Source organism: Rattus norvegicus, chromosome Y (assembly GCF_021556685.1).
Source record: "Rattus norvegicus strain SHRSP/BbbUtx chromosome Y, alternate assembly SHRSP_T2T, whole genome shotgun sequence".
Lineage (NCBI taxonomy): Eukaryota > Metazoa > Chordata > Mammalia > Rodentia > Muridae > Rattus > Rattus norvegicus.
The window spans coordinates 24,451,178-24,476,564 of NC_141555.1; the positions used below are offsets into that span (position 1 = coordinate 24,451,178).

Consider the following 25,387-nt stretch of genomic DNA (forward strand, 5'->3'; position numbering starts at 1 on the left):
AGCTTGGTGATAGCCAACAGCTCTCTAATTTTGCTTAAGTCCTGTTTAATGAACATGGATGGTACTGGTAATTTAGCCACATATATAAGGGTATTGCAGCTGTGACTATGGGGGAGTATATACAGTCCTTACTTACTTAAGCCAGTATCATACCTAACATCAATCAAAGTCATGTGTCCTTATATACAGAATTAATTACAGTCTCTGCAACAAAGATCACAGTAAAAATCCCAGCCTTTCAAAATGCAGGATAGAAATTTCAGGTGTAGTGCCAATGCATCTATCTATAAAACGTCACTTGATTCAAGGCTGAGGAACATTACAGAAGAGGGGAAAGAAGATTGTAAGAGACTAAAATACACTAGGAGATGGTGTTCCAAAGTAACACCAGAAATTACACTTATAGCATCTCACTAACATGACTGCCTAAACAACAGCTGAGGAAGAGAGGGAATGGGGAAGAATGGAAGTTTATTTTTCTTTCTCTTTCAATTCCTTCTTCTTCTTCTTCTTCTTCTTCTTCTTCTTCTTCTTCTTCTTCTTCTTCTTCTTCTTCTTCTTCTTCTTCTTCTTCCTCTTATTCTTCCTCTTATTCTTCCTCCTCTCTCTCTCTCTCTCTCTCTCTCTCTCTCTCTCTCTCTTTCACTCTTTCTCTCTCTCACTGTTGGATATTTCCTGTTTACATTTCGAATGTTATTCCCTTTTCCAGGTTTCCAGTCCATAAGCCCCTTAACCCTTCCCCCTACCCTTCTATAAGGGAGTTCACCTCTCCACCCACAGCCTCCCCACACCTCCCCACATTCTCATACACTGGGGTACAACATTGTCCGAAAAAAATTGTTTCTCATTCCATTGTTTCTCAACAAGACCATCCTTTGCCACATGCAGTTGGAACCATGGGTCAGTCCATGTATAATCTTGCTGTTGGAAATTTGGTCCCTGGAAGCTCTGTTAGGTTGAGATTGTTATTAACTTCAGTTCTTTCAATCCTTTCTCTAATTCCTCCAACTGGGGTCTGATTCTTGGTTCAGTGGTTTGCTGTTGCCATTTGCCTCTGTATTTGACATATTCTGGCTGTGTCTCTCAGGAGGGATCAATATCCAGTTATCGTCAGCCTGCACTTCTTAGCTTCATACATCTTATATAGTTTTGGTGACTGTATATGAATGGGCTACATGTGAGCCAGGCTCTGAACGGCAGGTCCTTCAATCTCAGTTATAAACTTTGCCTCCTCATCCCCTCCCATGGGTATTTTGTTTCCACTTTTAAAGAAGGATTGAAGCATCTGCATTTTAATCATCCTTCTTGAGTTTCATGTGGTCTGTGTATTGCACGATGGGTAATTCAAGCTTTTTGGATAATATCTATTTACCAATGAATGCATACCAAGTATGTTTTTCTTTGATAAAATAACCTCATGTAGGATGATATTTTCTAGTTTATTCTATTTGCCTATGAATTTCATGAAGTCATTGTTTTGATAGCTGATTAATATTCTACTGTGTAGATGTACCACATTTTCTGAATCCATTCCTCTCTTGAAGGGCATCTGGGTTCTTTCCAGCTTCTGACTATTTTAAATAAGGCTGCTATGAACATATTCGACTATATTGCACTGTTGTTTGTTGGAACATCTTTTGGTTATATGGCCAAGAGAGGTATTACTGGGTCCTCAGGTAATGGAATGTCCAATTTTCTGAGGAAACTTCAGATGATTTTCAAAAGGGTTGTACCAGTCTGTAATCCCACCAACAATGGAGGAGTGTTCCTCTTTCTCCACAATCTTGCCAGCATCTGCTGTCACCTGAGATTTATATCTTACCCATTCTGACTGGTGTGAGGTGGAATCCCAGATTTGTTTTGATTTGAATTTCCCTGATTACTAAGGATGTTGAACATTTATTTAGGTGTTTTTTGGCCAGTTGAAAACCTTCAGCTGAGAATGTCTTGTAACTCACTCTACCCCATTTTAATAGGGTATTTTTGCTTTCTAGAGTCTAACTTCGTAAGTTCTTTGTATATTTTAGATATTATCCACTGTCAGATATAGGATAGAAAAAAATCTTTTCCAATCCGTTGGTTGCAGTTTTGTCCTAATGACAGTGTCTTTTGCCTTACAGAAGCTTTGCTGTTTTATGATCTCCTATTTGTCAATTCTTGATCTTAAAGCATAAGTCACTAGTGTTTTTCTCAGGAAATGTTCTCCAATGCCCATGTGTTCAAGATTCTTCCCCACCTTTTCTTCCATTAGTTTGAGTGTATCTGGTTTTATGTGTAGGTCCTTGACTAACTTGTACTTAAGCTTTGTACATGGTCATAAAATTGGGATTATTTGCATTCTTCTACATGCTGACTTCCAGTTGAACCAGCACTATTTCTGGAAATGCTATGTTTCTTCATTTGGATGGTTTTATCTCCTTTGCCAAATATCAAACGATAGGGTGTGTGGGTTCATTACTTGGTCTTCAGTTCTATTCCACTGGTCTATCCATCTGTCTCTTTACCAATACCATGCAATTTTTTATCACTATTGCTCTGTAATACTGCTTGAGTTCAGGGGTGATGATTCCCCCAGAAGTTCTTTTATTGTTGAGGATAGTTTTAGCTACATGGCTTTTTTATTATTCAGAATGAATTTGCAAATTGCTCTTTCTAGCTTTATTAAAGAAGTGAGTAGGAATTTTGATGGAGATTGCATTGAATCTGTACATTGCTTTTGGCAAAATAATCATCTTTACTAAATTAATCCTGTCAATACATGAGCATGGAATCTCTTTCTATCTTCTGAGATCTTCCTCAATTTCTTTCTTCAGATACTTGAACTTCTTGTCATACAGATCATTCGTTTGCTTTTTAAACTAACACCAAGTTATTTTATATTATTTGGGACTATTGTGGAGTGTGCGATTTCATTATTTTTTCTCAGCGTGTTTATCCATTGAGGAGTGGAAGGCTACTGGTATGTTTGAGGTAATTTTATACCCTGACACTTTGCTGTAGTTATTTATCAGGTTGAGAAATTCTCTGGTGGAACTTTTGGGGTCACTTAAGTAAACACAATCATATCATCTGCATATAGTGATATTTTGATATCTTCTCTTCCAATTTGTATCTGGTTGAACCCCTTATGCTGTCTGATTTCTCTGACTATGGCATGGAGTCCTGTTTAGAATGAGTAGGGAGAGCGTTGGGCAGCCTTGTCTAGTTCCTGGTTTTAGTAGGAATGCTTCAAGTTTCTTTCCATTTAATTTGATGTTAGCTACAGGTATGCTGTATATTTCTTACACTATTTTTTTTTTGGTTCTTTTTTTTTCGGAGCTGGGGAAAGAACCCCGGGCCTTGGACTTCTTAGGTAAGCGCTCTACCATTGACCTAAATCCCCAGCCCCACACTATGTTTTGATATGAGCCTTCATTTCTTGATTTTTCCATGATTATTATCCACAAGGGTTGTTGAATTTTGTCAAATGCTTTCACACCATCTAATGAAATGTTCATGTGCTCTTTAATTTTGAGTTTGTTTACATGATGGATTACATTCATGGATTTTCCTATATTAAACCATCCTTCCATCCCTGGGTTCAAGTCTACTTGATCATGATGGACGATTTTTTTGATGTGTTCTTAGATTCGGTTTGCAAGAATGTTATAAGTATTTTTCGTCAATATTCATAAGGGATATTGGTCTGAAGTTCTCTTTCTGTGCTGAGTCTTTGTGTGGGTTAAGTATAAGAGTAATTGTGGATTCATGTAAGGAATGTGGTAGTTCTCTGTTTCAATTTTGTTGAAGAGTTTGGATAATATTTGTATGAGGTCTTCTAAGAAGGTCTGATAAAATTCTGCACTGAACCATCTCTACTTGGGCTCTGTTTGGTTGGGAGACTTTCAATATCTTCTTCTATTTCTTTAGGAGTTATGGGGTTCTTTAGATAGTTTATTTGTTCCTGTTTTAACTTTGCTACCTGGTATCTGTCTACGAAATTGTCCATTTCCTCCAGATTTTGTAGTTTTGTTGAATATAGGCTTCTATAGTAGAATCTGATGATTTTTTTTTTACTTTCTTCAGATTTCCTTGTTATGTCTCCCTTTTCTTTTCTGATTTTGTGAATTTCTATAAAGTCTCTTTTACCTTTAGTTGGTTTGGCTAAGGGTTTGTCTATCTTATTGTTTTTGTCAAAGAAACAGCTCCTGGTTTTGTTGATTCTTTGTATGGTCCTTTTCATTTCTGCTTCATTGATTTCAGCTCTGAGTTTTATTTCCTGCTTTCAACCCCCTTGGGTTTACTTAGTTCTTTTTGTTCTAGAGCTTTTACATGTGCTATCAAGCTCCTTATATATGCTCTCTCCTGTTTCTTTTCGCAAGAACTCAGATCTATAAGTTTTTATTTTTAGCTCTGCTTTCATTGTGTCACATATGTTTGGGAATGTTGTGTCTTCATTTTCATTAAGTTCTAAGAAGTATTTAATTTCTATCCTTATTTCTTCCTTGACCAATTTGTCATGGAGTAAAGCATTTTTCAACTTCCATGTATACGTGAGCATTCTGACATTATTGTTATTGTTGAAGACAAGTCTTAGTGTGTGGTGATCTTATAGAATGCATGGGATTATTTCTATTTTCCTGTATCAGTTAAGGTCTGCTGAGGGACCGATTGTGTGGTCAATTTTGAAGAAGGTTCCCTGACGTTATGAGAAGAATGTATATCCTTATATTTTAGGATGGAATGTTCTATAAATATCTGTTAAATCCATTTGGTTCATAACTTCTATTATGTTCTCTACATCTCTGTTTAATTTCTGTTTCCAAGATCTCTCCATGATGAGGATGGGGTGTTGAAATATCCTACTATTATCATGCCAGGTGCAATGTGTGCTTTTAGCTTTAGTAAGTTTTCTTTTATGAAACCTCAGGATTTCTCGTGAGTCATTTCTATTGCACAAATCCAAATTTAAATACAACATTCTAGTTCTTGAGTTAATATTCTGGAAATTTACCTGGGAGAAGAAAGGCCTCACTCTCTAACTAGAGAGCTAACTATACAAATACAGAAAATACTAATAAATAGTAAGTTGCTTTAAAAATATTTCAAATTAAAAATATAGTCATTCTCTGTGTTGGCTGTGGGAAGGTTGTTTATTTGTTTTTGTTTTTTGTTTCTTTTATTTTAATATGGACAAATATTTACACTACATCAAAATAAGTTTGAAATGCCTAACAATAGAATCCTATGCATTCCAGCATTTTTTTTCTACAAGAACAGAGTCCACTGAATGGTCAAGTATGTTCAACAGCACTCTCGCTTCATAACTGTCAGAGCTTTAAGTCTACCCTATGTTCTCTACACTTAGATTTTTATAACTATTGTATGAATGGGTCAGATCTAATCTAATAGATCTAATAAAGTATTATACCTGACTATGTCCCCTGCCCCCACAAGAAAATCATGTACTGTTTTTCTTTTTTTGTTGTTTTTGTTGTTTTGGAGAGCTGTGTTTTTTCATTAACCCAAATAGAAAATTAATCTAGTGATCAATTATTGAACAGAAATGAAAATTATATATTGTGGTGAGAAATTCCCCAAAATAGAGTGTACCCAAATGTAAATCTAAAATGTTTGTGGCTAGACATGCACAAAGCTCATGACCCATGTAGCTGACAAGCATTCCACACCTGATCAACTTAAGTGATTTGGGAAATTAACTTATTCCTACAGAAGCAAACTCATGGGGAATGCTTTTTTTCTTAGCCGTGTTTATAAGTGATGAAATGGTGAAGCAGGATGTAAACAAATACTGTGATCCTTCATTGTTGCTTATACTAACATTTTAATTAATGTACAACCTCTACGTGCTTTTTTCTATTGTGTTTCTTGTGTCTCTGTCTCTGCATGAATATATAGGCATACAAGTGTGTCTGTGAGTGTGTGTATGTGTGTGTGTGTGTGTGTGTGTGTGTGTGTGTGTCTTATATGGTATTTATAAACATAGACAACATGTTTATTTATTTAAAATTTGGAAATACTGAAGATCACATTTGATTTGTGGATTAACCATATGCTGATCTACTCATATACCTCTGACATTTTATTATATCAAGTGAATAGAGAGAGAGCCTAAGAGGCTGGTGATATCTCCTACTCTACACTTGTCAGGAAAAAGTGTTATATTTTTTGTCAAGAAAACCCAAACATCAGCAAAGACATATACACTCCACAAAACAGGAAAGGGCAACTCATTTGAAGGGAAAAGTTGTCAGAGTGTGAGAAAAATGAGTTTGCCACATTCCAATATTTGAAGGACATGAGACTGAACTTCAGAAGATATAATGGGAAGGGACAGGCAGAATCCCCAAGGAACCAAAGTATGTTTAGCACTGGAGTTCCTCATTACATGAGAGCTCAGATATTGGTAAGGATGGTAAACATAATGATAAGAACTTTGCAGTCCATACTCAGTCTCCATATAAGGCAACAATGTGAACAAGATGAAAAGTAGTCACCACCACAGTGCTAACAGCTACTTTAGCAGTGACATTGTGAAAAACAGAGTATAACTATAGAGAGAAGAAAAGGTAGATATTTGAAAACAGACTAGGCTCTGCTGGAACTGAACAATTTTCCATGAAAGTAACCAAGCAATCATGCCACAGGTGCCATATGCAAAAATGAGCAAAGAGGGATGAACTGTATAAATACTATGTGTACAGAAATACAGGTAGTTTGTTGGAATTCTACGATGTTGAGATGAAAGAATAGGAAGGAATTTCTATCAAGTCAGGCACCATATCCTGTTCTTAGAATATTCACATTCAAGAGACTGAGACAGAGAAATTAGGAATTTCAGGTTAGCCCAGACTACATATCAAGACAATACATCTTTTATTCTTTTTTCTTTATTTAAATCAAAAGTCTGGTTGATAGAATATCACGAACAATATTAAGAAAATAGAAATTTAACGCCTATGCAGTGATACTCCTGCTAAGAAAACATGTTCTATAAAGAGATTTTAATTTTACAAATACCAGCTGTCATATTGAAGGTTGTGGCACGAAGGGGTATGGTGTTGTTTGGTTGATCATTCTTCACTTCCATGTCTCACTTTACACATCTTAAAAAGCTTCTCTGATGACCTCCTTACTGTGTAGACATTGATATGTGCCTTGCCTTTAATTCTATGTATTAAAACCAGTAATCATTTATTTATCAAATGATTATTTGATTTTGCATCATCTTCAAAAATAATGGGTCTTGAGGAATTTATACCTTTATTGTGTGGGTTTGAATATTCATAATAGCAATCAGAGAATAATCGGGGCCCAACACACACACAGGGTGGTTGGAGAGACTATACCTGTGGCAATACGAAAGCATAGAAATAAGTAGGTTGATCTGTTTTTCTGCATGACATTTATAACTAGTTACTGATTAGAATGGGTTAAAAGTTGAGATACAGTCAAGGTTTTCTTTTCCTTAATTTCAATGATTGCTTATACAGCATGTGAAACTGAACTCACCCATGGTAAAATTTCTGCCTGAACTGCATTAGTGCAAAGACTACAAGTTTGCACCAGCTTTGTAAATATTTGGACACTTGACTCAATGCTTAACACACTTTGGAAAATCCCCTGGTTTTAAGAGAGAAAGTATTAGATATGAAAATCTGTGAGAATAAATCACTTCTAAGCTTTGATTTTTGTGACTACAGAGAAAGACTTTGACTCTGATGTAACTGAGTATCTAAAAGTATTAAAAAATCAATATCTCTTATATGCAAGAATCCTTCTAATGGCTTACTGCTCTGTCTTCCAGGAGATGAGTGTTAATTGTGTCAATTGCTCTTTGTGGCAGGAAAAGGGCTTGTCTGTCAAATGCTTTTCAATTGCCAAGAAGTTTGAGGTACCTGGAGAATGCTTCCTCCTGTTCACCCTCATCCTGCTCTCATTGCCTTTGTTATCTGCACCAGTCCATCTCTACACACCCCCATGTACATTTTTCTGATGAACTTATGTATCCTGAAAATTGGTTACACTAGTTCTGTCATACCCAATATATGGAGAGCCTTGAAAGTGAGATCTGAGGAATCTCTCAGGAGGGATGTGCCACACAGACGTTTTTCTTCACACTTTTTGTATAATTGAGTGATGCCTATTGCCAGCCATGGCCTTTGTCCACTGTATGGCCCTGCTTCATTCTGCAGCCCAAATGAGTAGTGACGTATGTTCCCACATGGCAATTGTTTCATGGGGAATAGGTTGCCTTGTAGGGTTGGGAAAAAACTACTTGAGATCAAAATCTAACCACACACAAGGAGTTGAAAAATTATTGGTCATCTTCCATACCACAGTGATATCTATGCGGACCCATCATCTTTGCTTAATGTACGAAGAAGTCAAGACAGGACTGAAAAGAACTCTGGGTCTGAAGAAAGTTCTGATAATAAATAGGTAATTAAGGATCCCAAAGTGCTCTTTCAAAAATGTGCAAAGTCTGTGAAAGAAAGAAAAAATAATAATAACTGTGCTTTTTCTTGCTGTCTTGAAACAAACTTTAAGAAACATAACTTTTTTTTAAAGTGTTCTCTTTATTCACCACCATGCTTAATTGCAAACAATTGTAAAGTATGCTTGCTACTAAATTACTTTAGTAGATTAATCCAGTACTTAAGTGGTTTCCTCTGGACAGAGTTTAAACCACATGTTAATGTCTCAGGGTCTTGAAAATTCTCTGTATCCATTCTTAGCTATTTGGAAATCTTTCAGAAATTGTTTGTACATGATCTCAGCTCGGTATGATACAATTCCATATTCCTCAGTACATGTAAATTCCTTGCATTGGACTGGAACTGCTAATTAGTTCTCAGGAGAGTGAATTGTTAACCTCTGCTTTGTGTACCATTTGATCAGTCCATACTTCAGTTCTGGTCACCCAGTGTCTATTATTTTGGAACAGGAGTAGTCTTTCCTCTTCTTTTTGATTTCTAAAAGGGCTGTGGAAAAGAATTTCAGCCAGGTGATTCTCAACATCAATATCATAGTTTCAGATAAACACACACACACGTACACACACACACACACACACACACACACAAGCACACACACATACACACATGCACAAACACACACACACACCCACACACACACACAAATATGCATTCACATACAGGAACTGAAGTGGGTTTACAAGTGACCGAATACAAATATAAAAGTCAGCTAGAGTTATATAATTAGATTCAGGTTGCTATTCAACAGGAAAATAAAATAATATAAAATAGAATCTTGAGACTTTATGAGTATAATGAAACAAAAATAAAATTCCATTTAAGTGTGCTGAAAATATTGAAGACATTGACAAATTACCATGACACCAAAACTACAGTATTGTTTTAGGCATGAGTCACCCATACAGAAAGACAGTAATTATATTCTTCTCAGACTCATTGTTCTGAGTCTACTTACATGGAGTAAGGACCATTCAGGTCAAAATGTTGGTAAAAAAATGACCGAGATGCTGAAAACAAATCCTAAAGTTTTGAAGAGACACAAAGTCTTTCCATAGGCTTTAAGTGATTCTCCCATAACTTCTATTACTTTAAAAGGAAATACAAAAGAAAATACATTAAAATATTTTAAATATCATAGGAAAATAATTTAAAATAATTTCATTGCTCCATATTTGGTTCTTGTTAAGATGACAGATATCCTCCTCATGCTTAACTGCGATAAGCGAAGCAAGAAACACTTTGTGGTATCTGTGTCAAGTACATATAATCTCAACCTAAAAGAGGAAAACCACTGGGCAAATCCAAATTCAGAGACATTCTTGCAAGGTAAGTAGTTATCTTCAAAGGTGTGGTCACAGAAGATAAAAATAGTAATGAATTATCACAAAACTGAATGACTTAAGATATGTAATAAGTAAATGTTAACTGGATTTCTGGATTGGATATGGGCATAGAAAGTGTACAGTTCTAGAAACATTGTTGTTATGATTTGGTAAACCTACTATGTTACTTGTAACAATTTTTTTCAATTTTCTGATTTTTGAGAATTAGTCACTAGATTGCTTAAATTATATAAAATTCAGGAATTAGGACACGATATAAAACCATACTGTTTCCTAGCAATTAAATCTGTTTTTCCTGTATAGTTTGAATTCTTCTTTATTTTTTGTATTTATTTATTTTATTAATTTATTTATGTCTCAAATGCTGTCCTCCTTCCTGTTTTCCCCCCAGAGTCCCTTAAAACAAACAGCATCCCTTTCCGATTACTTCTTTCAAAAAGACAAAGCAACAGTAGTTAAAAGTCATGTTTAGTCCCTTGATAGCTGTTCCTTTCGCCACACATTTGAAAATCTATATCATTGATAGTGCAGACATTAGGAAATATCTTCAAAAATGATCTTCAAAAATTAAATATTCTCCAGTTATCAGCTATCAGCTATCAGCTTGACAAAAGTGGAAGAACCCATGAACAAAAATATCCTTGTAATGTACGTAGAGAAAATTGATCAGACAAGAAGGAAAACATAAAGCAACCTTCCTGGATTCAACACAATAGAGCCTACGTTCCTGTACTGTATTCTTCATGAGTTTATAGAGTTTATGGGCTAATACCTTGAAAAGAACTCCTACAAAAACCAGCAGCAAATTAACCACAAACTGCAATATTTATACAAGCCAAAGAAATATGTGTAAAGTATTATTTTCAGCTCTATATGAGAATATTAATGTTTTTAATTCGTATATTAATAAAATTTTAATTTCATTTCTGCAAATTTTTATTGCAATTTTTTTAATAAATAGATTTTAAGTGACTCGTGATCATTAACTTTTAGTGGTTTTGATTGCACTATAGAACAATAAAGTGTTTATTTGACTGTGATCATTACTAGGAATATTCACGAAAATCAAATTATGTCAACCAGGAACTGCTCTTCTGTTTTTATACTTTTTGTTGTACATATGCTTGTTCACATGTGCAACACATGCATGCCTACTGCCCAGGAGGTTAAAGAAGGTGTGAGGTTCCGTGATGCTGAAATTACAGCCACTTGTGAGCTGTCAACGGGTTCTCTGGAAGAACAGATAATGCTATTAATCACCGAATCATTCATTCATCTGCAGCAAACACCATTTTTTTGTAAATATAGTGACTAAATTGTCCTGTCTTCTGCATAGACTACTGTTTTCTCAAATGTGATAATTTAATATTAAACATACACCCACCTGTTCTTAACTTCATATATATATATATATATATATATATATATATATATATATATATATGTGTGTGTGTGTGTGTGTGTGTGTGTGTGTGTGTGTGTATATGTATATATATACATATATATATATACATATATATATATATATATATATATATAACATACACACACAAATACATACACAGCCACATATACACTCACACACACACACTGCTCTTACATTCAAGTTTACTTACTTACTTACACACACACACACCTGCTTCTTACCTTCAAGTAGACTTAGTTATTTTCATAGTTATTTGTTTATTTATTCACTTTACATGCTGCACACTGCTGCCTCCAGTTCACCCCTCTCACAATCCTTCCCCCAGCCTTTTCTCCTCTGAGCAGGAGGGGAACCCTCGGGTATCTCCTCACCTTGCATATCTAGTCTCTGTGATCACACCATCTGCTAGTTGGACAGACACAGCAGCCTAGATGAATGGGTTGAGGAGGTAGAGGTCATATCCAGAAAGAGGCAGAGAGCTGGGGTAAAAGATGCCCATGAATCAATGGGTGTTTCCTTAGTTGATACTCACAGCCTCAGTGATATGGACGTGAAGAAGCAATCTCCGGTAGCCAGAGAGCAACCCAAATGGAGTGATAAAGACACCTACTTTTGACCCAAAATTTATTCTGACCACAAGAAATGAAAGCGCCGTGCATAGAACAGAGAGTGAGGAAATATCAACCAATGGTTAGTGCAGATTGAGACCCATCCCAGGGATGAGCACCAATCCCTGACACTATTACTGACACTCTGTTATGCTTGGAGAAAGGAGTCTAACATGGCTTCCCTCTGAGGGACTCCACTAAGCTGCTGACTCAGACAGAAGCAGACATCCATTAGCCATACCAGGGGTGGTGCTTGGGGACACAGATGGAAGAACAGAATGAAAAGGATTATGGCCTCTAAGGATATAGGCAGTCCACAGGCTTTGTCTTCATGTGGGTACCGAACAACTAGAATTGGGTTTCCCCAAAACATGATGTATGTAGATGGGACATCTGTTTCTTTAAAATTCATTCATTTATTTACTCACTTTACATCCCAAGATCGGTGCTCCATCTTCAAGGTACGCCAACACCCATTGTCGGGGGAACCCATAAAAAGACAAAGCTATACATTTCCTACCTATGTCCTGGTGGCTCAGGCTCAGTCCATATTCACTCTCTGGTTGGTGGTTCAGTCTTTGACAAACCCCAAGGGTTCCCATGAATTGATTCTATTGGTCTTTCTGTGAAGTCCCTCATATTATCTGGGACTCAATTCTTCACCTGTTTTTTTAAAGACTCCCCAAGCTCCAGCTAATGTTTGGTGGTGAATCTTTACACTTGTTTCTCTCAGCTATAGGGTGGAGTCACAGAGAGGAAAGTTATACTAGGAATCTGTGTGCAAGCATGATAGAGTATCTTTAGTGTATCAGAGATAGGTGATTGCTCACGCGGTAGGTCTCAATCTGTAATAACCATTGGTTGGACATTCCTTCCATGTCTACTGTTTCTATCTTTGTCTCTGAATATCTTGTAGGCTGTGTTCACTTTGGATTGAAGGTTTAATGGGTGGGTTTTTTTTCCTTGTCACATCACTGTGAGTCATTCCTGGCTACAGAATTAGCAAATTAAGGATCTGTACCCTCACTGCTACAGTCACCCCAATAGACATCCTGGGGACTCGCCTTTCCCAGTTCTCTGGATCTTCCTTGAGATGTGCACCCCACACTTGTGATTTCCATTCTCTTTTCCCTGCTTTCCCTCTAACTAATTCCTCCAAAGCCCACTCCCTTCCCTACCTCCCCTCCCATTCAGTTTCCTCCCTCCCTCCATCCTCCTCAATATTTATTATGCTAAATGCATTTTAAAGTCAATATTTAGGAAAAAACATTGAAAAGTGTAGGAAGTATCCCACTCACATGTTGCTAACAGTGGACTGTGATAGTGGAAATTTGTCTCTACAACCTCTCAGTACTAGAAGTCGTCTTAGGCTTCCTATGTGTATAAATATTTGGTCTTTCTCAGATTTCTGGCACGGTTGGAGACTGATTATATTCTCATTGCTTATCAGGCCGTATAACTCTGGATATACATATTTTTTGGATAGTTATAAGATAGTATACAAGCTAGCCAAGACATAATATAGATTTTAAGACTTTCTGAAGCTGAAATGAATAACTAAATGTTATTTCTAACTGATATAGTGACAGACTGGGTGTTGAGTATGTCAAATGCTTTATAAATTGTTGAATGGTAATAATCTTACTCAATTCATATATAAATGAAATGTCTGTTTAACTGGACAAGAAGGGGGAAACATTGTTTACACTGAAGTTATCTGTATTTTGATGCTAATCCACTGCTCTAAGGACAGCTGCCTTGTCCTGTACTCAGAACTCAGGTGAATTCTCCAAAACCACTTTCCCATTAAATTTGTGAAGTACAGGTGAGGGGCAGGTCCAGGATAGAAGGAGGCCTATCATTGGAGGAAGGAAGGATGGGCAGGAAAGAAGGTTAAAGGCAGTAGAACAGACTAGAGGAAAACGGAGAGACAGGAAGAGGAGAGGTGAGAAGCCATGGCAGGTGAAGTTAAGATTCTGCTCTGTGTATTTACTTGTTGTTATTAATGTTCCAAAGGTATGGATGGTACCAGGCTTGGTATGCTTAAGTGGGCTATTATATCTTATCAATTGGGTCACAGATTATTTTGTTGTGTGTTTTTTTATGTGAGGATTTGAGTGTAAGAATGTGTGTGGCAGTAAAAGACACTGGGTAGATAAGGAGTAGGGCTGTATTCAACCAAGATATCTAGCAGAGGCTTGGGAAACTACGGTGACAGTGTTAGCGGGGTAAAAGACTACTTTTTTATTTTTATATTTTTGCAACAGCACATTCACTTCTGTATTTGACATGCTCTAGGTGTGTCCCATAGGAAAGATCTACATCTGGTTCCTGACAGAATGTGCTTCTTAGGTTCATCAATCTTATCTAGTATTGGTGGCTGAATATACATACATACATACATACATACATACATATATATATATATATACATATATATATATATATATATATATATATATATATATATATATATATATATATATATACTTTTGGTGGTTCCTAGAGCTATGAGATTAGGTAGAATTTTAACATGGATGCTGAGCATCTACGTCGAGAATGTAGAATCCACAAATGCCAATGCCAAATAGAATCGCTCCTGTTTTTATGAGCCTATTAAAGTTGAGGTTTCACCGGACCTCAAGTTCTTCCCTCCCTCTCAATCCTCCTTTATCTTATCTTTGGCCAGAAGAAAGAATCATTTTAAAACATCCAATATGCTGAAATATCACCCTTTGGAACACAGGAAGGTAGATATTACAGAAATGATATCTAATGGGACTACAGAAACATTTTTGATTTTCCCTGCTCTCCTTTTATTTACTCAGGCAGCTATGTATATGCATAAAATAAAAATTTGATAGTTTATCATTTTAATTAGATACACAATATTTACACTTGCAAATTCACTTTATAGCTTGGCCACCTTTGTTGCCAAAATCATTGCAAAAATCTAGAATTGGTAAACAGAATGTTTGAGTACACATACAGGAATATCTATAAAGTCCCCTATCAAGGAATGAAAATTAGAAAATGAAATACAAAATTCACTCAGTTAAATGCCTGTAGAGAAAAAAAATGGCCTTTGAGAAAGAGGGAAAATCTAGAAAATTGAACTGTTTGTAACAGGAATGGACCCGCTAATAGAGTTATTATCCAGAAGAATCTCCTACAACCCATGTTCCTAGATCTTTTCTACCCAATACAAGCCCCTAACTGACTTGGTCCATTAAGAGCCTGTAACCACTGATGAAAAAAAAGAGAAGTTTCCAGCTGTAGAGAGATATAGTACATAAAGGTTACCACTGTGTCACAGGAGACTCTCCTGGAAAAGGCACCCTTGAATCTGGTCAATATAAGGAAAGCAGGTAGGTCATGGCAGTTCTAAGTGACATCATCATTTGGCCCTCCCTGAAAAAATTTCTTGTACCCTGGAGAGCACTAGCTTTTGTGATGTCACGAGGAACTGCATCACAGATATTCCTGCAGTACATCTAGGGAATACTAAATGGCCTCTATTTCAGTACAAACAGTCATTTGGGAGGGAGAACAAAGAGTATGTACATAACAGAAATGAGTAGAAGAATGTTGGCCTTCTGTTGAGTTTAAAAAAATGAAATATGTGTTACAAGGGAAAGCACAGTGAGTGCTGTGTAGGGGTTGTGAGGGTTCACTGAACACATAGCCTTGATCTGAGCCTTCCATATATGGGATTCAGGATGTGCGAACCTCTCAGTAGCATCTGGTTTTCCTTGCTTGTTATGGTTCCTGGGAATCAGAGATTTTATCATTAATTTTATTATTCCAAAAGTCAGGTGTTGGGACAGGTATAGTGTTTTTTTTTTTTTCTGAGAGCTCATGGCTTTTATTTTTCCCCCAAAAGGAAAAAGACCTAAGGAGGAAGGGAAAGACAAGTATTGTATGCTCAGCTCAGAGTAATCTCCTCCAGCTTTGGATTCCTATAGTACAGTTTCTGTCTGACACTGATATCTGGGAGAGAGAAACGCTTCTATTTGAAACTTCACCACCTCATTCTTTCCACTAGTGTTATGCTGACTACCATTCCCTGACAGTGTCCCTCTAGATTTCTGAATCAATATGTCTGATTACCTTGCAGTTTTATTTACTTATATTTCTTTGATTTTTTTTAATTTTTAAGTTAATTTTAATATTTTTTGGATATTTCTATATCTACATTTTAAAAGTTTTTTTCCTTTCCCAGTATCCTCTCCATAAGAGACCTGAACGTTTCCCTTCCTTTACATTTAAACCCCCTTACTGCCCCTCAACATTTCCTTGAACTGGGAGTCAAACCTAGGGAGAACCAAGGGCCTCTCCTTCCTTTGGTGTCCAACAATGCAATCCTCTGCTACATATGCAGTTGGACCCATAGGTCTGCCCATGTACAGTCTTTGAATATCTGTATAGTACCAGAATGTTCTTGTTCATTGTCATTGTTCTACTGATGGGGTAAAGCATCTTCAGCTCTAGTAATCCTTTCTCAAAATTTACCAAGAAGAGGTCCATTTACAATTCTCTGGTTTGCCACTGGCACTCACTTGTGTAAATAACATGCTCTAGCTGTGTCTCTCAGGAAATATATATAACCTGTCCCTGGAAGCATGCACTTCTTAGCTTCATTAATCTTAATCATATCTAATTTTGTGGCTGATCTATCTATCTATCTATCTATCTATCTATCTATCTATCTATCTATCTATCTAGTTATCTATCTAGATATCTATCTATCCTTTTCTCTGTCTCTGTCTCTGTCTCTGTCTCTGTCTCTGTCTCTCTCTCTCTCTCTCTCTCTATATATATATGTATATATATATATATATATATATATATATATATATATATATATATATATATATTCGGTGGCTTCTACATCTATGAAATTATGTGAAATTTTAATATGGATTCTGTGCTCCTAGGTGAAGAATGGAGTTTCCACAAATGACAATACCAAATATACTCCCTCCTCTTCTTATGAGCCTATTGAAGTTGAGGTTTTACTGGAACTCAAGCCATTCTTCTCCCTTCCCATCATCCTGTATCTATTGTTTGGCTTGAAGAAAGTATCATTGTAAAACATCCAAAAGCCTGAAGTCTCACCCTTGGAACACAGAAGGTAGATATTAAAGAAATGATATCTAATGTGACTACAGAACTGCATTCTATAGTCCATGCTGTCCTTTGATTTACTGATGCCAGGTAATTTCTGCATTAAATAAAAATTTGGGCGTTTATCATTTGAAGTAGGTACACAATATTTACACTATTAAATTCACTCTTTAGCTTGGCCAGCTTTGTTGCGAAAATCATTGCAAAAAACTAGATTTGGAAAACAGAATTATTGAGTACACATTCAGGAATATCTATAAAGTCCCCTATCAAGGAATTAACAATTAGAAAATGAAATACATAATCCACTCATTTTAATATCTGTAGGGAAACAATGCCCTTTGGGAAACAGATAGAACTTAGGAAATTGAACTGTTTGTCACAGGAATGGACCTGGTAATAAAATTATCCAGAAGGCTCTCCTACATCCCATATTACTAGGTATTTTCTACACATGCCAAGACCCTGAATAACTTTGTCCATTCAGAGCAGGTAACCACTCATAAAGCAAAGGGAACTCTCTAGCATTAGAGAGATGTTCTGCATAAATGTTTCCACTGTGTCAAAGGAGACACTCCTGGAAAGGGCACCCTAGAATCTGGTCAATATAAAGAAAGATCTTTAGCAGGTAGGCCATGGCAATTCTCAGGGATAACGTCATTAGGCCATCTCTAAAAAATCTCTTGCAACCGAGAGAGCCCTAGCTTCTTCTGTGATATCAAAAGTAATGTCGTGACTGCAGCTGCCTCTCAGACATTCCTTTAGTACCTCTAAGGTTTATTAATTGGCCATTATTTTAGTTTAAACAGCTATTTAGGAGGGAGAACAAATAGGATGTAGATATCAGAGATGGGGGGAAGGAAGTTGGCCTAATGTTTTAGTTAAAAAACGAAGAAATACATGGTACATGGGAAAGCTCTGGGTACTGTGTAGGGGTTGTGAGGGTACACTGAACACATCACCTTGATCTGAACCTTCCACATATGGGATTCAGGAGGTGAGAGCCTCTCAGTAGCATCTGCATTGCCTTGCTGGTTATGGTTCCTGGAAGTCAGAGATTTTTTATTATTAATTTCTTTATTCCAAAAGGCAAGGGTTCGGAAGGGTTCAGTTGTTCTTCTGAGAGCTCATGACTTTCATTATTTTTCTCCATGAGAACAAGTTCCTAAGGAAGGAGTGATGACAAGTATTGTATCCTCTGCTCAGTGTAAATTCCTCCTTGCTTTGGATTCCTATAGTGCACTTTGTTTCTGACACTGATATCTGGGATAGAGATGTGCATCTAGCTGAGACATCATCATCTCAGTCTTTCCACTAGTATTACTCTGATTACAATTCCCTGACAGGTACCCTTTAAATTTCTGGTTCGATACGTATGATTCCTTGACAATTTTCTTTTCTTTTACTTATATCATTTTTAAGCAATTTATTGCTTTTTTAATTGGATACTTCTATATTTTCTTTACAAATATAATTTCTTTTCCCAGTTTCCTCTCCAAAAGAGATGTGTATATATATATACACACACATTTGGTGGCTCCTACAACTAGGTGGTTAGGTGGAATGTTAACATAGAATCTTCCCAAATAGGTAAAGAATGTAGAATTCAGAAATGACAATGTCAAATAGACTCCATCCTGTATTATGAACATATTGAATTTGAGGTTTGACTGGTAATAATGCCATTCTTCTCCCTGCCTATCCTCCAGTATCTAAGGTTTTTACTTAAGAAAGAATAATATTAAAACATCCAAAACCCTCAAGTTTGGCCATGGGTACACAGGAAGATAGGTAGTACAGAATTAATATCAAATGGGACTAGAGAACCGAATTTTATAGTCCATGTTGCCCTTTGTGTTGCTGATGTCTGGTAATTTTTAGATGAAATAAGCATCTAGGAGTTTATCATTTGAAGTGAGTACACAGTATTTACACCGTTATTCTCAGTCTATAGCTAGGCACAATTTGTTGCCAAAATCATTGTAGAAATTGGAATTGGAAATCAATATATTTGAGTACTATTTCAGGAATATTATGAAATGCCCTGTCAATGAAAGTACAATAAGAAAGTAATATACAACATTCATTTAATTACAGGACTGTAAGGAAAATACTGGCCTTGTGATACATAGATAACCAAGAAAATTGAACTCTATGTCACTGGAATGAACCTGGGAATAAAAATATTATCTAGAAGAACCTCCTACACTAGATGTTCCTAAAAGTTTTCTACCCATGCCAAGGCCCTTATTAACTTTCTCCATCCCAAGCATGTAACTGCTTAAAAAATCAAAGAGAAATCTCTAGCTTAAGAGAGATGGAGTATGTAAAGGTTTTCACTGTGTCACAGGAGACATACATGGAATGGGCACCCTCGAATCTGGTCTATGTAAGGAAAGCTGTTTAGCAGGTAAACCATGGCACTTCTCAATGACATAATCATTAGGCCCTCCCTGAAACATCTCTTGTAACCTGGAAAGACCTAGATTCTGTGATGTCACAAGTATTGTTGTGACTGAAACTCCCTATCAGATATCACTTCAGTACCTCTAGTGTTTACTAATTGAATTCTAATTCAGAGTAAACAGCCATTTTGGAGTGAAAGCAAAGAGGATGAAGAGATCAGAGATGGGGAGAAGGATGCTGGCTTTCTTTCTTGATATAAAAAAAAGGAAGAAATACATGGTTCTTGGGAAAGCTCAGTGAGTCATTGGTACAGATTGAATGGGATGGCTGAAGAGACAGCCTTGATCTGAGCCTTCAATATAAGGGTAACAGAAGCTGGGAGCCTCCCAAAAACATCTGGACTTCCCTGTTATTATAGTTCTTGGAAGTCAGAGAATTTATATCATTTATTTCTTTATTTCAAAAGCCAAGTGTTGGGAAGGGCACAGTTGTTTTCCTGAGATCTCATAGCCTTTATTCTTTTTGTCAAAAAGAAAGTGTCCTAAGGAAGATAGGATTGACAAGTATTGTGTCCTCTTCTCAGAGTAAACTCCACCATGCTTTGGATACCTATGCTGCCATTTGTGTCTGACACTGATATCTGGGAGAGAGAAGTGCTTCTGTTTGAGACTTCATCATGTCAGTCTTTCCACTAGTTTTACTCTGAATACCACTTTGGATTTCCGAGTCAATATATGTGATTAATTGTCAGTTTTCTTTCATATCTTTCATTATATTTACTCTTTAGCAAATTTTATTGTTTTTTTAACTGGTTGTTTCTATATTTAAATTTGAAATATTATTTCCTTTCCCAGATTCCTGCCCTTAAGATCCACATCTGTACCCTTTCCTTCTTTTCAAACCCCCTTTTCTGCCAATTGACATTCCCTTGAACTTGGAGACAAAGCTAGGGAGGACAAAGGGCTTCTACTCCCATAGTGCCCAACAATGATGGGGAGAAGGAACCTGGCCTTCTGCCGTGGTATTAAAATAAGAGAAAAATATGTCATCCTTAGGAATGCTAAGTGCATACTTCATATGTGTTGACTGGAGTAACTAAAGAGATAGCCTTGTTCTGAGCCTTCACCATATGGGAATCAGGAGCTGAGAGCTCCTCAGGAGCATCTGTACTTCCAAGTTCTTATGGTTCCTGGAAGTCAGAGTGTTTATATCATTCATTTCTTTATTCCAAAAGCCAAGTTTTGGGAACAGTACAGTTGATTTTCTGTGACCTCATGACCTTTATTTTTTTTGTCCAAAAGAAAGACATCCTAAGGAAGAAGGGAAAGACAAGTATTATGTCCCTAGCTCAGAGTAAACTCCTCCATGCTTTGGATTCCTATAGTGCAGTTTTTATCTGACTCTGATATTTGGAAGAGAGATGTGCTTCTAGTTGAGACTTCATCATCTCTGTCTTTCCACTAGTATTACTCTGAATACCACTTTAGATTTTCTTATCTTTTATATCTTGAGTTTATTTATTTTTTAGCAAATTTAATTGCTTTTTTTAAAACTAGATGTTTCTTTATTTACCTGTAAAATAATATTTTCTTTCTAATTTTCCTTCTTATAAAATCCCTACCTATTCACTATCCCTTCTTTAATGACACTTTCTGCCCCTTGACAATCCCTTGAACTAGAAGACAATCCTGGGTTCGATCAAGGGCTTCTCCTTCCATTGGTGTCCATTAAGATCATCATCTGCCACATATCCATTTAGAGAAATTGGTCTGTCCATGTAAAGTCTTTGAATATTGGTCTAGTACCAGGAAGTTCTGGTTCATTGGTACCGTTGTTGTTATGGTGTTGAAAGCACCTTCAACTCTTGTAATCCTTTCTCAAAATCCACCAACAAGAGGTCTGTTTTCAGTTCACTGGTTTGCCACTAGCATTCACTTCTGTAATTGACATGCTCTAGTTATGTCTCTCAGGAAATATCTACATCCAGGTCCTGGTACAATGCACTTCTTAGCTTCATCAATCTTATTTAATTTGGTGGCTGATATATATACTTTTGGTGACTCCTGCAATTATGAAGTTAGGTGGAATTTTAACATGGATTCTGCGCAAATAGGTCAAGAAGGTAGAATCCACAAATGGCATTGCCAAGTAGACTCTCTCCTGTTCTTATGAACCTATTGAAGTTGACGTTTCACTAGTCCAGAAGCCATTCTTCTTTGTGATCATCCTCCTCTACCTTCTGCTTGGCCTTAAGACAGAAACATGGTAAAACATCCTAAACAATTAAATCTGGGCCTGAGACACGAGAATGTAGATATTTTTGCAGATGATATCAAAAGTGACTAGAAAAGAAAATTCTATGCTCCATATGTTCCTTTTTTAACTGATATCTGGAAATTTTGGATAAAATATAATTTTGGAGTTTATCATTTGATGTCGCTACACCATATTTACACTGTTATACTTAGTCTATTGCTGTGCGCCTTTGTTGAGAAATCATTGCAAAAAAATGAGTTGGAAATTAGAATGTTTGAGTACACATTCAGGAACATTTATAAAATCACCTATCAAGGAATATACAGTAAGAAGTGAAATACAATATTCATTAAAACTAAAGGTCTGTAGGGAAAATACTGGCCTTTGTGATACAGAGAAATCCTAGAATTTGAACTGTATTTCACAGTAATGTACCTAGGAATGAAATATTATCTAGAAGAATCTCCTACACTCCATGTTCCTAAATCTTTTCTACCCATGCCAGGTCCCTGACCAAATTTCACCATTTAGAGCATGTAACCACTAATGAAGCAAAGATAAGTTTGTAGATTTAGAGAGATGGAGTTCGTAAAGGTTTCCATTGTGTCACAAGAGACATACCAGGAAAGGGCACCCTTGTATCTGGTTCATGTAAGGAAGCTATTTAGCAGGTAGGCTTTTTCTGTGATGTCACAAGTGTTGTTGTGACGGCAACTCCCTTTCAAATATTCCTTCAGGACCTCTAGAGTTTACTAACTGGCCTGTAATTCAGAATAACGAGCCATTGGGGAGTGAGAAGAAAGAGGATGAAGAGATCAGTGATGGGGAGAAGGAAGCTGGTCTTCTGACTTGGTGTAAAAAAAAAGGAAGAAATATGTGGTCCTTGGGAAATCTCAGTGAATCCTTGGTAGGGGTTGAGTAGGATCACTGAAGAGATAGATTGGATCTGAGCCTTACACATATGGGAATCAAGAGCTGTGAGCCTCTCCGAAACATCTGGACTTCGCAGTTATTATGGCCGCTGGAAATCAGAGATTTTATATCATTCATTTCTTTCCTCCAAAAGCCAAGTGTTTGGATGGTCACAGATGTTTTCCTGAGAGCTCATGGCATTAATTATTTTGGTAAAATATAAAAAGGTCCTAAATAATAAGGGAGAGAAAAGTATTGTGTCCTCTGCTCAGAGCAAACTCCTCCATGCTTTGGATAGCAATAGTGCTGTTTGTTTCTTACACTAATATCTGGGAGAGAGAAGTCCTTCTAGTTGAGACTTCATCATCTCAATCTTTCCACTAGTATTTCCACTGACTAACACTTAAGTTTTCTGAGTCAATTGGTGACATAAGCTTGTAGTTTTCCTTTCTTTTCTTTCTTTCTTTTTTTAATTTTTTTAGCAAAACTCTCAAATATCATCCTGGGTGATGATGTAGATTAGACCCATCAGATGAAATGAAGAATTGAAAAACTCTCCTGAGGATGAAAATGGTAAGGAAATTACATTGATGTATCATAAATGCAGTGCCAAGAGCAATATTCAGACTAGTCTGGGGAGATGCTGCCTTTATCAGAGACCACAGACCTTTAGTTTAGAATGATTCAGTACTAAACTGGGAATGGAAAATGATGGTTGATATGGTTCTAACAGATCTCATAACATTAAAAAGGTTCTCTTCCAGATCAGAGAATGATTATTGTAAAGCAACTACCAGAATAAACTTATGGGACCCACCATCACCCTGTGAAATAATGTGCAAAAGAAGAAATTAGTGTCTCTTCAGGGACAAACTGTTGCTTTCAAACAAACAATAAAGTGTCCATTCTATGAATGATACATAGATATATACACATTATAGCAGGATGAATACAGAGTTTCTTCAGGTCCATGAAAGAAGTATTCAGGAGTTGACCTGGCTCAGCAATAAAGTTATTTTTTGCCAACTCTTGAGACCTGAGCTCCTTCACTAGGAGATCCATGATTGAAGGAAAGAACAAACTTCAGACAACTTGTCTCAGATTTCTATGTAGTTCAGATTTCCTGGTCTTGGTCTTCAGAAGGAAGGACATCTTGTTTTTCAATTCTTGTTCATCCTATAATCCTTCTCTCTGATGCACTAATGCAAATAAATTAGGGTGCATTTCATTGATAGATTACAATTGATATTTTAATTCTGTTGCCAAGAACTATAGAAAATAAGAAGGGCTGTATCAAAGCATCCTTTGAAAATCAGACTACGGGAATGTGTCCATTGGAAATTTGTAACTGAGCTGAAACTCTTACTAGAGACAAACTGCCATAAAAGGTCTTCTCATGATACCTGGTGTAGTAGTTGTTGTTCCCCAACAGATAGTAAAGGATGAATCTCTCTGTACAGAGGAATCTGATTGGTCAAAATGGTCACAGACTATGGACCACATAATTTAACAATGGCTGACTATTTGTAAACTCCTAGAATCCATTAGTTTATTAGTCCAAAAGGCTTGGTGTCTCATCTGGTCATAAGTATATGGATAAATTTTCAGTATGCAGGTTCTAATGTATGTGAGGGTTTGGTAGCATTGTGAGTGCAAACATGAAAGAGTAAAAGCTTCTTTCTTCCAAGTTTTCTATGGGGATTCAAATAAAAGGCATAATTAAGAATAGACTGGGATTGCCATTCTCAAACAGACCAGTATCTTCAACTGAACATTCATTTCTGGGAAGCTGCACGCTGTCAGAATGGCTCAGGTGTATGTGAACTGCAAGTTCTAGTCTGGGAAGGCAGTCCTGTTCATCAATCACACCTGCCCCTACTAGAGAAACACCCAAGACTTCCTCAATCAACTTTTTTGGACACATGGTCTTCTGGGATTCGAAGAGATTAGATCTACTAACAACAACAATGCGATTCAAGATTACTTACAACAGGTCACTGGAGTGAGAATAGTTCCTTGGATCTTTAAAGGTAGAGAAAGACTGCATAGGTAATCACAGTGATCTAATCTCCCTGCAACAGAAAGAGGATATAATGATGTTGGTTAAGCAGTTTTGAGCTCTGCAGTTATAAAAGGGATGGGTGTAAAAGCCCATCCTGACAGCAGACATTCAACCATGCTGAAACCATGCTGAGAGTTGAAGTGCATCACAGATGATTTCAGTATTTTCTTAGGATTGGGATTTAGAACAAATTGGCTTTTATTCTATTCCTCAGTGCAAAAAATCTGTTGCTGTTTGCCTCAAACCATGGTGTAGGGAAACTTAAGAGACAACAGAGGTTTGATTTTCCAGTCTTCATGTGCTGACATGTCTCTACCTCTATGTCCATGTTTCACAATCCAGATCATTTAAATCTTCAGAGAATCAGTTACTGTTTGCCTACCATGCTGGTCTTCTGAAGTCATTTTACAGAAGTCCACTTCCTAGTAATTATTAAAGCAATGAATATTATGAAGTTGTTTATGATCTACACACAGGCCTTTCATGCCCCAAGCATGTACCATCCCACGTCTGCCTTGGCAACTCTCAGCCAGTGATTTAACCTATTCATCCAACAACCCACAGAAGTCCACACTTGTATGAGGATGTTGTTTGAAAAACAGATGAATAGCTTTAGCATGGTTGTTCTTTACTCTAGCCATATTAACACAGACGGCAGAGCATATGATGCATTCAGCTCTGTTTGTCGTGTTTAATTGCCCATAAAGTCCCAAACAGTTCTGAGTTGATTGTGTCAGAGTACGAGCAAA

At 36.7% G+C, this 25,387-nt stretch overlaps 1 long non-coding RNA gene across 1 annotated transcript in view; it reads left to right on the forward strand.

Moving 5' to 3' along the window:
* The window catches only part of LOC147997987 (uncharacterized), an 87,727-nt gene extending 70,682 nt beyond the window's left edge, over nucleotides 1-17,045 (forward strand). Inside the window, exons 3-4 of the long non-coding RNA XR_015647433.1 lie at nucleotides 9,686-9,824; nucleotides 16,813-17,045. This is a non-coding gene — a long non-coding RNA (uncharacterized LOC147997987). The remainder of the gene's footprint in view (nucleotides 1-9,685; nucleotides 9,825-16,812) is intronic.
* Nucleotides 17,046-25,387: the final 8,342 nt, after the last annotated feature.